Below are 13388 nucleotides of genomic sequence, written 5' to 3'. Positions count from 1 at the left end.
CGTTTTACTAGTCGGCGTTTTACTAGTCGGCGTTTTACTAGTCGGCGTTTTACTAGTCGGCGTTTTACTAGTCGGCGTTTTACTAGTCGGCGTTTTACTAGTCGGCGTTTTACTAGTCGGCGTTTTACTAGTCGGCGTTTTACTAGTCGGCGTTTTACTAGTCCGCGTTTTACTAGTCCGCGTTTTACTAGTCCGCGTTTTACTAGTCCGCGTTTTACTAGTCCGCGTTTTACTAGTCCGCGTTTTACTAGTCCGCGTTTTACTAGTCCGCGTTTTACTAGTCCGCGTTTTACTAGTCCGCGTTTTACTAGTCCTCGTTTTCCTAGTCCGCGCTTTACTAGTCGGCGCTTTACTAGTCGGCGTTTTACTAGTCGGCGTTTTACTAGTCGGCGTTTTACTAGTCGGCGTTTTACTAGTCGGCGTTTTACTAGTCGGCGTTTTACTAGTCGGCGTTTTACTAGTCGGCGTTTTACTAGTCGGCGTTTTACTAGTCGGCGTTTTACTAGTCGGCGTTTTACTAGTCCGCGTTTTACTAGTCCGCGTTTTACTAGTCCGCGTTTTACTAGTCCGCGTTTTACTAGTCCGCGTTTTACTAGTCCGCGTTTTACTAGTCCGCGTTTTACTAGTCCGCGTTTTACTAGTCCGCGTTTTACTAGTCCGCGTTTTACTAGTCCGCGTTTTACTAGTTCTCGTTTTACTAGTCCACGTTTTACTAGTCCGCGCTTTACTAGTCCGCGTTTTACTAGTCCAATCCAGTCTAGTCCAGTCCCCGAAATACCATATACCGCTAAGTATAGTACAAGTATTATTCATTTTTATTGCGGTCTTTTGATTTTGAATATCACCTCAAAATTTTATCTTTTTTATCATTTTCTTTTTGTCTTGTTTTTGAGTGTGTGTGTGTGTCTGTGTGTGTGTGTGTGTGTGTGTGTGTGTGTGTGTGTGTGTGTGTGTGTGTGTGTTTTCCCTTGGTGTTTCATTAATTGGGCTAATTTGAAATAATTTAATTTGCAAATGTTTTGCGTAAGACGTCCAAAATATTTACTTTGCTACGGGAATAAGCTTTTTATAGAGAAGATGTGTTCGTTTTCAAGTGTTACAAGTGGAGAATGTGGAAGTAGCCGTGGGTGTACAGATTTTGCAGCTTTGAATAGCTGTAACGCTGATATCAGCGCACATCTCTTTAAACATCACTTGTCGAGGGAAAGTGTTTCTGAGAGGGAACTAATATTAGCAAGAGCTGGTCTGTTAGATATCACTGAGGAACGGTTGGAGAAGATGACGGTTTGTCCTGCTCATTGTTATGCTTTGGGAAAGTACTGACAAGCGCCGAAGACCTGCCAGTATCCTAGACATTGTGGAAAAAAATCAGCGATATCTGGAGCACATGTTAATTTCAAAAAAGCTCGAGATATAAAATATATCGTGGGAAAGACCGTGCTTGTTGGTTCGCGTAAGTAAAATTGTTCTTCGAGCCTTTTTTACTGATATGTATACATACATATTACTGTGTTTTCTTTGACGTGGAAAGCCCAGGAAGACACCCCTTGAAGGCCTTGATTCTAGTCGCTACGGGTGCTGCGCATATTCCACTAGGTTTCATGTAATTCAGCACTGTTTTCGATCTCACTGCTTTTAATCGTTGCGAAATATTACAAAAGTGCAGATCCAGAACTCATATTATGCTGGCTTATTTTGGGAGAAACAAAGGTTTTTGCTATTGTTTTTGTCTTTTAAGAAGGGATATCACGTTGTTATTTAGAGGTACCGAAAGTGAGGATGGGGGGGGGGGGGGGGGTGGTTGGTGCCGGGTGGCTGGGCACGAATCTCATTTTGTCTCAAATGAGATTCCTAGCGTCAAAAGGGCGGGGCCAAGCTCAGCTCGTTAATTTACGATTTTTTTCTGTGAAAAAATATCTTTTTGTGTGAATTACCAGCAATCTGCGCAACCTGCAGAGAGAAACACCGCCAAGACGTTACTCGACAAAAGGATTGGCTGTTCCCTGAGGAAACTGGACAACACGTCCTACCTCAAAGGTGTGTTGTAGGAACGTTCTGTTTCTTAGTTAGTGTATTTTTAATTTCCTTGACTTCAAAGGCAACTAGTTAGATTCCCTTTACCGCTTCTGTTTTTTTTTTTTTTTTTTTTTTCTTTTTTTAACAGACCTGCTGAAGAGGCTGCGGTTGAAACCATCCGTCGCATGGCCATGACCCCTTCGATTCTATTCCTTGAGGCTCCAAATACACAAGGCTGGACTCCAGGATCAGAAGGGGCCTCTCTTTTGACACCTTCGGTGACCAATGTAGTTCAATCCTACAACACAGCAATGGACACTACTGCGAATCTTACTGAACGAGAGGTAGAACGCGAACCCCTTACATTTCAATTAAAAACTCCCTTGCAAAATCTGACCAAAAGGGAACAATTGGATGTAGTGCAAAAAGCGAAAGAAGACTGTTTGCTTGTGTGTAGTGTAATTGCGCCGTGCAATAGAGAGGAGCTGTTCTAATCGATGGTTTCAGTCGAAAGAGAGATGTAAGAGGGCCCAGTCCCAGATCATACTTTGGTCCTGATGAGTGCCTACAAAAACGCGAAAACAAGAAATTTAAAGAGGCAGATTCTTAGTTTTACGCCTATAGGTACGCTATAAACACGCAGAAAAAACTTCACTTGCCCTATGGAAAAATCTCTACTTGGAAAATCAAGCAGGCACGTTTTCACGCTAATTTAAACGGGCCCGGTATTATCCCTGAGACCGCAACAAAGCATCGTGCATGTTTACGCCATGATATGGGCAAAGTAGATCACTTTGTAGATCTTGTAAATAGACCGTACTTTTATCAAGATGTTTCTTATGGTAGCAAGATACTTGTCCTCGATAATGACGACAAGATAGAGATGCCAAACGATTGAACAGTACTTGGAGTATTGCAAAGAACAATGTCACGAGCCTCTGAGTGGGTCCACAATGTTCAAAATATTAGAAATTCGAGAAGCATCTCAACGTAAGTCACTGCAAGGCCTAGATAACACTGCTGCCGATTGTGCGTCGGGCTTTCAGACACTTGAAACACTGGTTGAAACCCTTGACAAAGGAGGAATGGAAATGCAGTGGTACCTGTATGTTCGTCCAAAACTACGAGATGCTAAACGCTATCTCAAAACTGACTACCGCCTGCACTGTCAACCAGATGACTCCACTTGTGCTGACCACAGTCGAAGGTTTGCGCTAAGTGATCCTGTAGAGCCCGACTTTCAACATCAATGTTCGCATGAGCACCAATCCACTTGCGGTGACTGTCAATTGCTGAAGAAGGTTTTACAAGATGTGAGACAAGGAATCGAAGATTCACCCTGGACACCTTACAACTTAGACCAACGAGAAGATCTCCTGTATGACTTCAACCTGGCCCAGGAAAATATGTTGCTTTGGAAAGCGCATATCATGCGCTCAATAAACTAGGAGAAGGCGAAACAAGATGCAATGAAGTTACCAGATGCGGAGTCTGCTATTCTGATTATGGACTGGGCAATGAAGTTTCTCCAAATGAAATAGCGCGAGAAATAATCCGACTGGTTTGGAAAGCGTGGGATAGGCTGGCATATATCCACCCACACATCTAAGAATACCACTTCTGGAAAGTTGAGCTGACGTCGTACGCTCATATCTTCGACTCGTGCCAACAGGACTGGTATGCAGTCTGTTCCATTATTGAAAACACACGAGAGGTTGTAAAGAAGGAACACCCCCAAATTAGTGAAATTTACCTATGGAGCGATGAAGCAGGATGTTACCACAACAACTTTATCTCGTCGGCCGTTAGGGATGCAGGGAAACGAATTAGTACAGTCGAACCTCGATTATCCGGACTCGTCGGAACCTCGGTAAATAGTCCGGATAATCGAAAATATGAATATTTATGAGATAGAAATCTAAACAAAAGTATACAGCAAAGAAAACATCATTTTAATTGTGAAATATACACAGCCTGTATGTATTTGCAATTATTATAGGGCTGTGTCTCACAAGGAATGGGAACTACCGAATTCGCGAATTTGATTGGCTGAAATAAATATTGAAAGCGGTCTAGATTTTCCCATCTAGACCGGCATCTAGACCGGTCTAGAAAAAAAAAGGTACGAAGAATATAAAAAATTGGCATATAATACACAGCCATATAATAAACATCTTATTAACCGAGCTAGGTCGGTCTGTATGGGAGAATCTTGACCTCGGTCGCTAGTACAGACCGAACGCAGTGAGGTCTGTACTGGCGACCTCGGTTAAGATTCTCCCATACAGACCTCCCGCTCAGTTAATAAGAACTAAATAAAAACTTTCAGTTCAGGTATTTACAAAGTTCTAAAATGTTCAAGCATGCTTGTTTGATTCAAAGACTTGTAGCCTGATCGCATTGCGAAGTCTGTCATTCGTCTTAGCTGCATTAACTGCGCATGCACAGGGTCAATATCGTTCTGTGATTCTATCCACGACAAGTATTTTTTGAAACATTGCGGTGCCTCTTTAGTCGATACTAGTTTCTCGTCCTCGCCCCCTTTTCCTCGTCCGCGCTACATACACTTGCGCTTTCCGTCGAATCTCCGACAACGGTGGCTAAAATCTCTTCATCAGATATTTGCGGTGAATTCGGGAGCTCGTTTTCCAGATTAAGCCAGTCTTCCACATCGCGAACATTAGGTATTTCCTCATAGTCAAGGTGCTGTTCATGTTCCAACATTTCGACCATGGACTCAGCGATATTATCCTCTCTAGATTCGGGCTGTGAATTTGACTCGCTGTTGTCCGAATTTTGAAAAGCGCACAGCATAATACGTTGTTTCAACAGTAATTTGAAAGGATTATTGGGCTTTTTGCGACTTCACAATCAAAGATAATTAATATTCATGATAACATTGGGGCCGGAGAAAAAGGTCCGGATAATCGAATAGTCCGGATAATCGAGGTCCATATTATCGAGGTCCGGATAATCGAGGTCCGGATAATCGAGGTCCGGATAATCGAGGTCCGGATAATCGAGGTCCGGATAATCGAGGTTCGACTGTATTGCAGTCATGCGATATGACTTTTCTGAACCCCAGTATAGAAAAGATGTCTGTGATCGGATTCTTTTGCCCGATGAAGTCAACAATCCGACGATACTGTAACGAGGGACATGATATAGTTTCTGCCAAAGATATGCGTGCAGCACTCTCAGAACGTCCTGTTAGAGGTACAACTGCCTGCGTTTGCTCAATAAACGAAACTGAAAAAACACTTGAAGTACAAAAGATACACGGTTTTAGTAAATATGACAACTTCAAGTTTGAGGGGCAAGGAATGCGAATATGGAGAGTTTATGGCATCGGGCAGGGAAGGTTGATTCCTTACCAAGATTTAGTCGCCAGGCCTCAGAGTCCTACATGCCTTGTTGTTAATGAAAATTTCTTTCCGCTCAAAGAGGCTCGGCTCCATAAGGCGACCAAAAATGGTAATGGTGAACAAGCGAATGGTCTTTTTGCCTGTTCTGACCCAGGGTGCAATATGGTGTTCAAGAAATTCAGTGAATTAGAAAGTCACCTCAATGTGGGCGACCACTGCCAAATTCTCCGAAATTCTGATACAGTGTACGACAAACTCAGAAGAGACTGGGCGGAAAAATTCCTCCGTGTTAACGACGAGGAAATCGACTGCGCGCCAGTAAATCTAGTGACGAGCGACAGCACCAGCAAGAAGCTGGTAGTCCTGGCAGTGATATGCTGCTTGGTTGGGCTTTACATAAGCCATGAAGCCAGGAAGCCATGCGTTTCACTTCTGAAGTTAAACAGTATCTTGACCATGGAGAGAGAACGGGTACGAAGGCAGATCCCGGAAAAGTAGCTGCAGACATGAGAACGGCAAGAAACCCAGATGGTTCCCGCATGTTTGAAAGGAAGGACTGGCTAATAAAGACTCAAGTGCAGGGGTTTTTCTCGAGACTGGCGGCTGCAAGAAGAAGACAGGGAAGCCGAGAAATTGAATTGGAGGAAGTTTACTCAGAGGAAGAGGAGCAAGAAAGACGTGAAATGTTGGAAAACGTTGCCGGCCAGCTTGGTCTAAAGCACCCTATTTGCTATGACTCGTACTGCTTGTGTGACCTCTCACGCGATAAGAAACTTGAAACTCTCAGCGTAGTCATGCTTAAGGATATGCTTAAATTTTTTGAGATTCCGTATGGTTCCCGAGATAGGAAAAAAGATCTGGTAACTAAACTTTCCACATTCTTAGAAGGGTGTGACTGTAACTGATAAGAAAAGGTCTAAATTCTTAATTAGGAATGTAGAACATTGTTTGATCCGTTTTGATTAGGACTGATTCGGCGTACTCGGGGTTTCAGAACATATGGAGGAGTAGAGCTTTACTTTCCTGGTAGCAGAGAGACTAGTTGGTAAAACAAAGAAAATATGAAAATAGAGGAAAATGGCGAAAACGTAGAAGCATAGCTGCAAATACTTCCTCCGACTCAATCAATATTTTGAAACCCATATAAGTCACGCGATGTAATTAAATCTCTCCAAACTCGTTTACTTATAATTTATAATAACCAAGTAAGAAAAGGTCATTTGAATTTAAAGAGACAAATAGACGGTGAATCACCGGCGGTGATTATCGAAACTAAAGAGAAAACTTAATTCATTAATCTTTTAGTGGCCACTGATTTTGTATTTTACTTTTTTTTACTTTACCTTTTACTATTTTACGGTATCACGTAAAAACACGGGCATTTCAACCTGCTTGCCACCTAAAATCGACATCGTCATAATTGTCTACAAAAAAATTACTTTTTGCTCCATAATGAGGTAAATTCTAGAATAAAAATAAAGTACAAATAGGAAAAGTATCACTCTTGACGCAAACCATTTCTGTGCGATGTAGGTAAATTTGAATCCGTGACATTTTCAATGTAAAGAGCGTGACACATGACTGAATCAACCTGATCTAGTGGAGATCTCTGGTAAGATATGAAATTCTCTTCATAATAACATATTTTGAATGAGCGTTTCTAAATCTATCACTGACAGTAATTTTGGTTTTTACAGTATATGACAGCGGTCAAGACCAACTTAATGAAATTTTGACAACATGTTTCAGCACGCATGAGACAGTTAAACATAACTTCACGCAGAAGATGTTCATTTCTACCTTTGTAATTGCTAACTTTGAGGCAAGTTTAGATGAATTTATGGACATCCTCACCTTAAAAAAACAACCGTGCTAGTTTTGAGAATAAGCACTGCCTCAAACATTGATTTTGAGCGAGAAATGGAGTAACCACAAATATAGTAAATGTAGCGATCTACAGCAAGTCTTTCGAAAGTTTTGCATACAGAGCTCGGCACGACTTAACTGTTTGGTTTAAAACGATCGCGTGACCCTCATGCCCAAAACAGACAATTTCGTATGGTTTGTAAATCTCTCTCTTGAAACTGTTATAGTTTCGAACCGAAGCCAAACAATCGTTTAGTGTTCTTTATAAAACAGTGAATGACAACCCAGTTTTCCGGCGCATGAGGCGCGAGTGCACTTTTCAATTTATTTTAAGTTGAGCTTGCGGTACAAAAACAGGTCGTGCAAGTAAATGCAACTCTCCTTAAAACCTTCATAGTTTTGAACCAAATCCTGAGAAACATTTGAAACAAGTACCATGGTTTAAAATAAGTAGCTATAACGAAACATCGAGTGCGAAATTAAAGAGAAGCCAAATCATGGAAAGGGATTACTCTACTTTTGGGTAGCACAATAGAGTTTACGCCTGATTATGACGCGCACCGAGACGTAACAAACGGGGGGCCCTCGCTAGCCGTAACTGGACTTTCATTTGTCATTTTCTCCAATTTGATTGGATGAAATCTTCATTAACCTCGACAAAATGTGGAATTTGTCCTGTCAATTATCTTAAATTGAAAAAGGGGTTTCAAAGGCAGTTTCTCCGCTTATTAAATATATTTGTTTTCTACCTTTCCTCATTTCCAAATCAGGAGTGCGACATAAATTACCACTATTCAACGAAAGTTAAGTTTGTACAGCACTCTAACAAGAACTTTGCCAAGAACGATTAGCTAGCACACGGCCAAGGAGCCAAGTCTTGTTTTATCTCTGTTTTTATCAAATCAAGTGAGTAAGAATAGTAAACAAACAGCAAAAAAGTATTCTCCGTGTTCAATTTTGGTGACTTTTTGCATGGGTGCTTTTGATGAAACAACCAAATAAAGTAAATTTCAAAGACTCCACTTATGATTTCGCATGATCTCCTTGAAAAAATACTTTTTTCCGCAAAATTTGAGTGGCAAAAGTCGGAGTGTGGATTCTCTGCGAACGCCGCTTATATGCTTGTGTTTATGGCAACTTTAAATTATTCCTATGATTTCTTTTTTCATTAATTGGTAATGGGAAGGGCGCAAATATGTGAAACGTTACGCCAAATCCAAGGAAATTCTACCCAGGGGACTACAATGAATCTCATTCTCCCAAACAAATTATTGATTAGTACTTCGCTGAGCTTAATATCTGAGCATACGTAAACGTTTGAATCTTGCACGATCAAATAACCCTATGGAGCCTCGTTAATGCAAACGGTGAACAATGAATGCTCTCAGACTCGGAAGAGCTGAGAATCACGGTCCGTCGCGTGAGATACGAAAACATTAAGGAGCGTAACATGACTGCGCAAAAAGTCCCCCTTCCAACTAATTACACAAAAGGATTGATGTACCTGAACAGATACACAATTTGTAGAAGGTTAATCACCTTTTTAAAAACACAGGAACAGGATCTTTAATGCAATCGCGAAACTAAACTGCAATATGTAAATCTGAGGAGAAGACTCCCAGATTTTCCAGATATTACTCCTGAGAAAGGCATTCTCTCATTGCTTGTGCTTCGTTTCGGTTTTCCACCTTAAACTCGTGATGCGTGAACGTTTTCGTAGAAATGTAAGTGATATGTGACTTTTGCTAAAATTTTCTTCTTGTTGTTGTTTTTCATAAGGAATTTCCTCGGGATGAGGAACTAACAGAAATGAAGCACTACACAGATGGATCAGTCATCTTAGTGGTAGTAGAGTGGGAGTTCGTCTAGCTTATGCTCTGTTAATGATAGTATTCGATCGCGTAAACAACAAGGAAAAAAAGTCAGTCATCGTGTGTACTTCCAGAGGAAACCCGTGCACTTCACGAAAGACTCAAGTTAACAGAACGTGTTCATTCCACGATAAGCCACATATTTGAAAGATCAGACGAAAAATTCGGCATTGGGTTGGAAATTTTGGAAAAAAGGGAAATAACTAACGAATTAACAGAGCCACAGCGTAATTGTACTAACCATGCGGCCCCTTTGAGTCACTCGGCTGCGATTGACATATTTAACAAGGCACAATCAAATATGGCTACGTTTCAAAGCCTGGCGAATCTTAGTAATTCGGGAACAGAAGTGTCACATCTTCACTTTTCTAATTCAAACACGTTAGTAACTTTTTTTTCTAACGTTGAATTCAGTACGGATCGAGATTTCATCGAGCATGATAAACGGATAGGCAACATTTGAATTTAAAGAGCTGGTCAATGTCCCGGCAGCATATTCCCAAACATGGAGATTGCTGTTTTCGAGCTGTGGCAAGGAATATTATTCGCATTACAAGGACAGGAGAAATAGATAGTCAAGTGGTTGAACATTTAACTAATCTCAGTAGTAGTATGTATTATTTATACAGGATAGCCCCTTCAGTGTAGTAAACACTGATATCAACGGGGGTCCTGTTACCCACCCATCCCATACCCACCCATCCCACCCCAGGGGAGGACATCCATCACACAGTAATCTCGTGCGTGGGAAATTAACGTCTCCTGCCCCTAACCCTGCAGGAGACGGGACCTCCATTTATTCGTCCCTATCCGAGAAGACTAGAATATCTAACCATTACTTGATGTTATAGAAAGGTAGCATATTCTTCTCAATTATTTTAAGACCCTGAGTGTTGGTCCGGCCGGGGCTCGAACACTCGACCTCCCGAACAACAGTCCAGCGCTCTTTCCTTTGAGCTAACCGGGAGGCGGTATCCATTGAGCTAACTCGGTCTTTTCAAACAGAGCGAAGACAGTGTAGTCACCAAACTGAGATAATTAACCGTTTCAGTGTGGTCAGGAGAGAACGGGCAACACTATGAAAAACTTGATAACCACTGACAATTTGAAAACGAAGTTGAACGGTTTTCCCATCGTGGCTATTTTACTGGAGAGCTGGGAAATGTTATGGTTCTAGCCATGGCTAACGTCTTAAAATGCCAATTGTGATCTTTTCATCTCTGGAAAACTTCCCAACTGTTCCTATACTACTAGGTCAACATGTACAGTTACATGGTAACAGTTACATGGTAACAGTTACATGGTAACAGTTACATGGTAACAGTTACATGGTAACAGTTACATGGTAGCAGTTACATGGTAGCAGTTACATGGTAGCAGTTACATGGTAGCAGTCACATGGTAGCAGTCACATGGTAGCAGTCACATGGTAGCAGTTACATGGTAGCAGTTACATGGTAGCAGTTACATGGTAGCAGTTACATGGTAGCAGTTACATGGTAGCAGTTACATGGTAGCAGTTACATGGTAGCAGTTACATGGTAGCAGTTACATGGTAGCAGTTACATGGTAGCAGTTACATGGTAGCAGCTACATGGTAGCAGTTACATGGTAGCAGTGACATGGTAGCAGTTACATGGTAGCAGTTACATGGTAGCAGTTACATGGTAGCAGTTACATGGTAGCAGTTACATGGTAGCAGTTACATGGTAGCAGTTACATGGTGGCAGTTACATGGTAACAGTTACATGGTAACAGTTACATGGTAACAGTTGCATGGTAACAGTTGCATGGTAACAGTTACATGGTATGCCTTCGTTGTTCATATCATTTAATGTTGCTGGTTGTGGGCACTACGACTACGTCTGTCGAGAAAATTATCTCTCAGAGCCAGAAGAAAAGATAGGCGAAGAAAGAAAGAAGAAAGAAAAGCAAGCTAAGGTGTTCTGCTCCTGTGGAGTCAGCAGGAAAGGCCAAGGGTATACAACTATATGCTTTTTCAAAACTTGAAAAAGCATACCTCGCAAGTCTACCTCCATATGAAAGGAGAACGGACCCGAGAGAGAGCACTGACGAGGAAGGAGTTCTTTGTCGTGGAAGAACTTATACAACTAGCTATCCCTTGCAAGCGGAAAGGAACTGAGTACTTCCTCTCTGCTGAACCACTACAATCTTGTTCAATCTATCAGTTGCACCCCAGAACCTAAGCCGTTACAGCTCAGAAAACCATCACATGAACAAATCAAGCGAGCCATTGCAGCTCACGATCACGACGCAGCCATTATGGCGGTGTTATTCAAAAGACAAATTGAACTATGTTTCTCAAAGAAGTGAACACCATCAAACGTGATGAGGAATGCGATAAATTTTTGTATGCTTTGTTAAATTTTCTGTACCAACTGGTCCTCTGTTCCCAATATTCCGCTTGTCCCACTGTTCCTCTTTCCCTCTGTATCCACTGGTCCTCTGTCTCCACTGTTCCTCTGGTCCTCTGTGCCCACTGCTCCTCGGGTCTTTTGTACCCACTGGTCCTCTATACCCATTGTTCCTCTGGTCCTCAGTGTCCACTGGTCCTCTGTTCCCACTGTTCCTCTCGTCCTCTGCACCTACTGGTCCTCTGTTCCCGCTGTTCCTTTGGTCTTCTTTTTCCACTTATCCTCTGGTCCTCTGTGCCCACTGGTCCTCGGGTCTTTTGTACCCACTGGTCCTCTGTTCCCACTGTTCCTCTGGTCCTCTGCACCTACTGGTCCTCTGTTCCCGCTGTTCCTTTGGTCTTCTTTTTCCACTTATCCTCTGGTCCTCTGTGCCCACTGGTCCTCGGGTCTTTTGTACCCACTGGTCCTCTATACCCATTGTTCCTCTGGTCCTCTGTGCCCACTGGTCCTCTGTTCCCGCTGTTCCTTTGGTCTTCTTTTTCCACTTATCCTCTGGTCCTCTGTGCCCACTGCTCCTCGAGTCTTTTGTACCCACTGGTCCTCTATACCCACTGTTCCTCTGGTCCTTTGTGCCCACTGGTCTTCCGTTCCCACTGTTCCTCTGGTCCTCTGCACCCACTGGTACTGTGTTCCCGCGGTTCCTTTGGTCTTCCTTTTCCACTCTTCCTCTGGTCCTCTGTGCCCACTGGTCCTCTGTTCCCACTGTTCCTCTGTTCCTCTGGTCCTCTATGTTCAGCCTTCCTCTAGTCCTCTGTACCCACTGGTCCTCTATTCCCACTGTTTCTCTGGTCCTCTGTGCCCACTGTCCCTCTGGTTCCCTGTTCCCACTGTTCCACTGGTCCTTTGTGCCCACTGGTCCTCTGTACCCACTGTTCCCCCGATCCTCTGTACCCACTGTTCCTCCGGTCCTCTGTACCCACTGTTCCACTGGTCCACTGTGCCCACTGTTCCTCTGGTCCACTGTACTCACTGTTCCACTGGTCCACTGTGCCCACTGTTCCTCCGATCCTCTGTACCCACTGTTCCACTGTTCCACTGGTCCACTGTGCCCGCTGTTGCTCAGCTCCTCTGTACTCACTGTTCCACTAGTCTACTACACACATCGTGCCACTGGTCCGCTGTGCCCACTGTTCCTCTGGTCGTCTATGCCCACTGTCCACTGATCCTGTGTTCCTGCTTTTCCACTGTACTACTGATACTCTGTGCCCTCTGTTCCTTTGGTCCTCTATATCCACTGTTCCACTACTTCTCTGTACCCACTCACTTTACCCCTCTGCTACATTTATATGTTAATTATTAGTTTTAACAGAGCCCGTTATATAAGAGACTACCCGAAATTTTTATCGTCAACATATTGCCATGTGACTAGTTGAAGCTTGATGGTGTGATACGTGGTTGCGAAATTGAACATTAACACACTTGGCAAAGTCTCATCCAGTTTTGTTTCTGTTTTTTTTTTTTTTCGGATTACTCAGTTGCAAAATCTCTTTTGCGGTCATGAATGTGTATGATCTTCTTCAACCATAACAATATACTTTGAAACCTGTGCAAATGGCTCGGAAACTTCCTCTTATTATATATGAAGCAAAAAGATTTCGCTTAAATAGGAATCAAGAATGACTTGTTTATTTCGAGAGCGAGGAAAAAACTAAAGCCAACTGTGTTTGTAGCACAATAAACCCACGAGGGTTGTTTCTGATTTATTTGTCTTGACTGTCGTCTGCCGCTTTTTGCAACTTTGTCGCCAACATTTTCTAAAGGATACGAACTTAATAAGTCCGCTACACGCATGGTATCAAAGCAGGCAATCCCGAGCAGGCAAGATGGACCCCATC

General features: G+C 42.7%; 1 pseudogene; it reads left to right on the top strand.

Annotated features, from left to right (window-relative positions):
- Positions 1-1077: 1077 nt before the first annotated feature.
- LOC148743262 (uncharacterized) lies at positions 1078-7306 on the top strand (annotated as a pseudogene).
- The last annotated feature ends 6082 nt before the right edge of the window (positions 7307-13388 follow it).

Source organism: Stylophora pistillata, chromosome 1 (genome assembly GCF_964205215.1).
Source record: "Stylophora pistillata chromosome 1, jaStyPist1.2, whole genome shotgun sequence".
NCBI classification, from domain to species: domain Eukaryota; kingdom Metazoa; phylum Cnidaria; class Anthozoa; order Scleractinia; family Pocilloporidae; genus Stylophora; species Stylophora pistillata.
The sequence above is the reverse complement of the archived record's forward strand: the minus strand, read 5'-3'. Positions and strand labels throughout refer to the sequence as shown.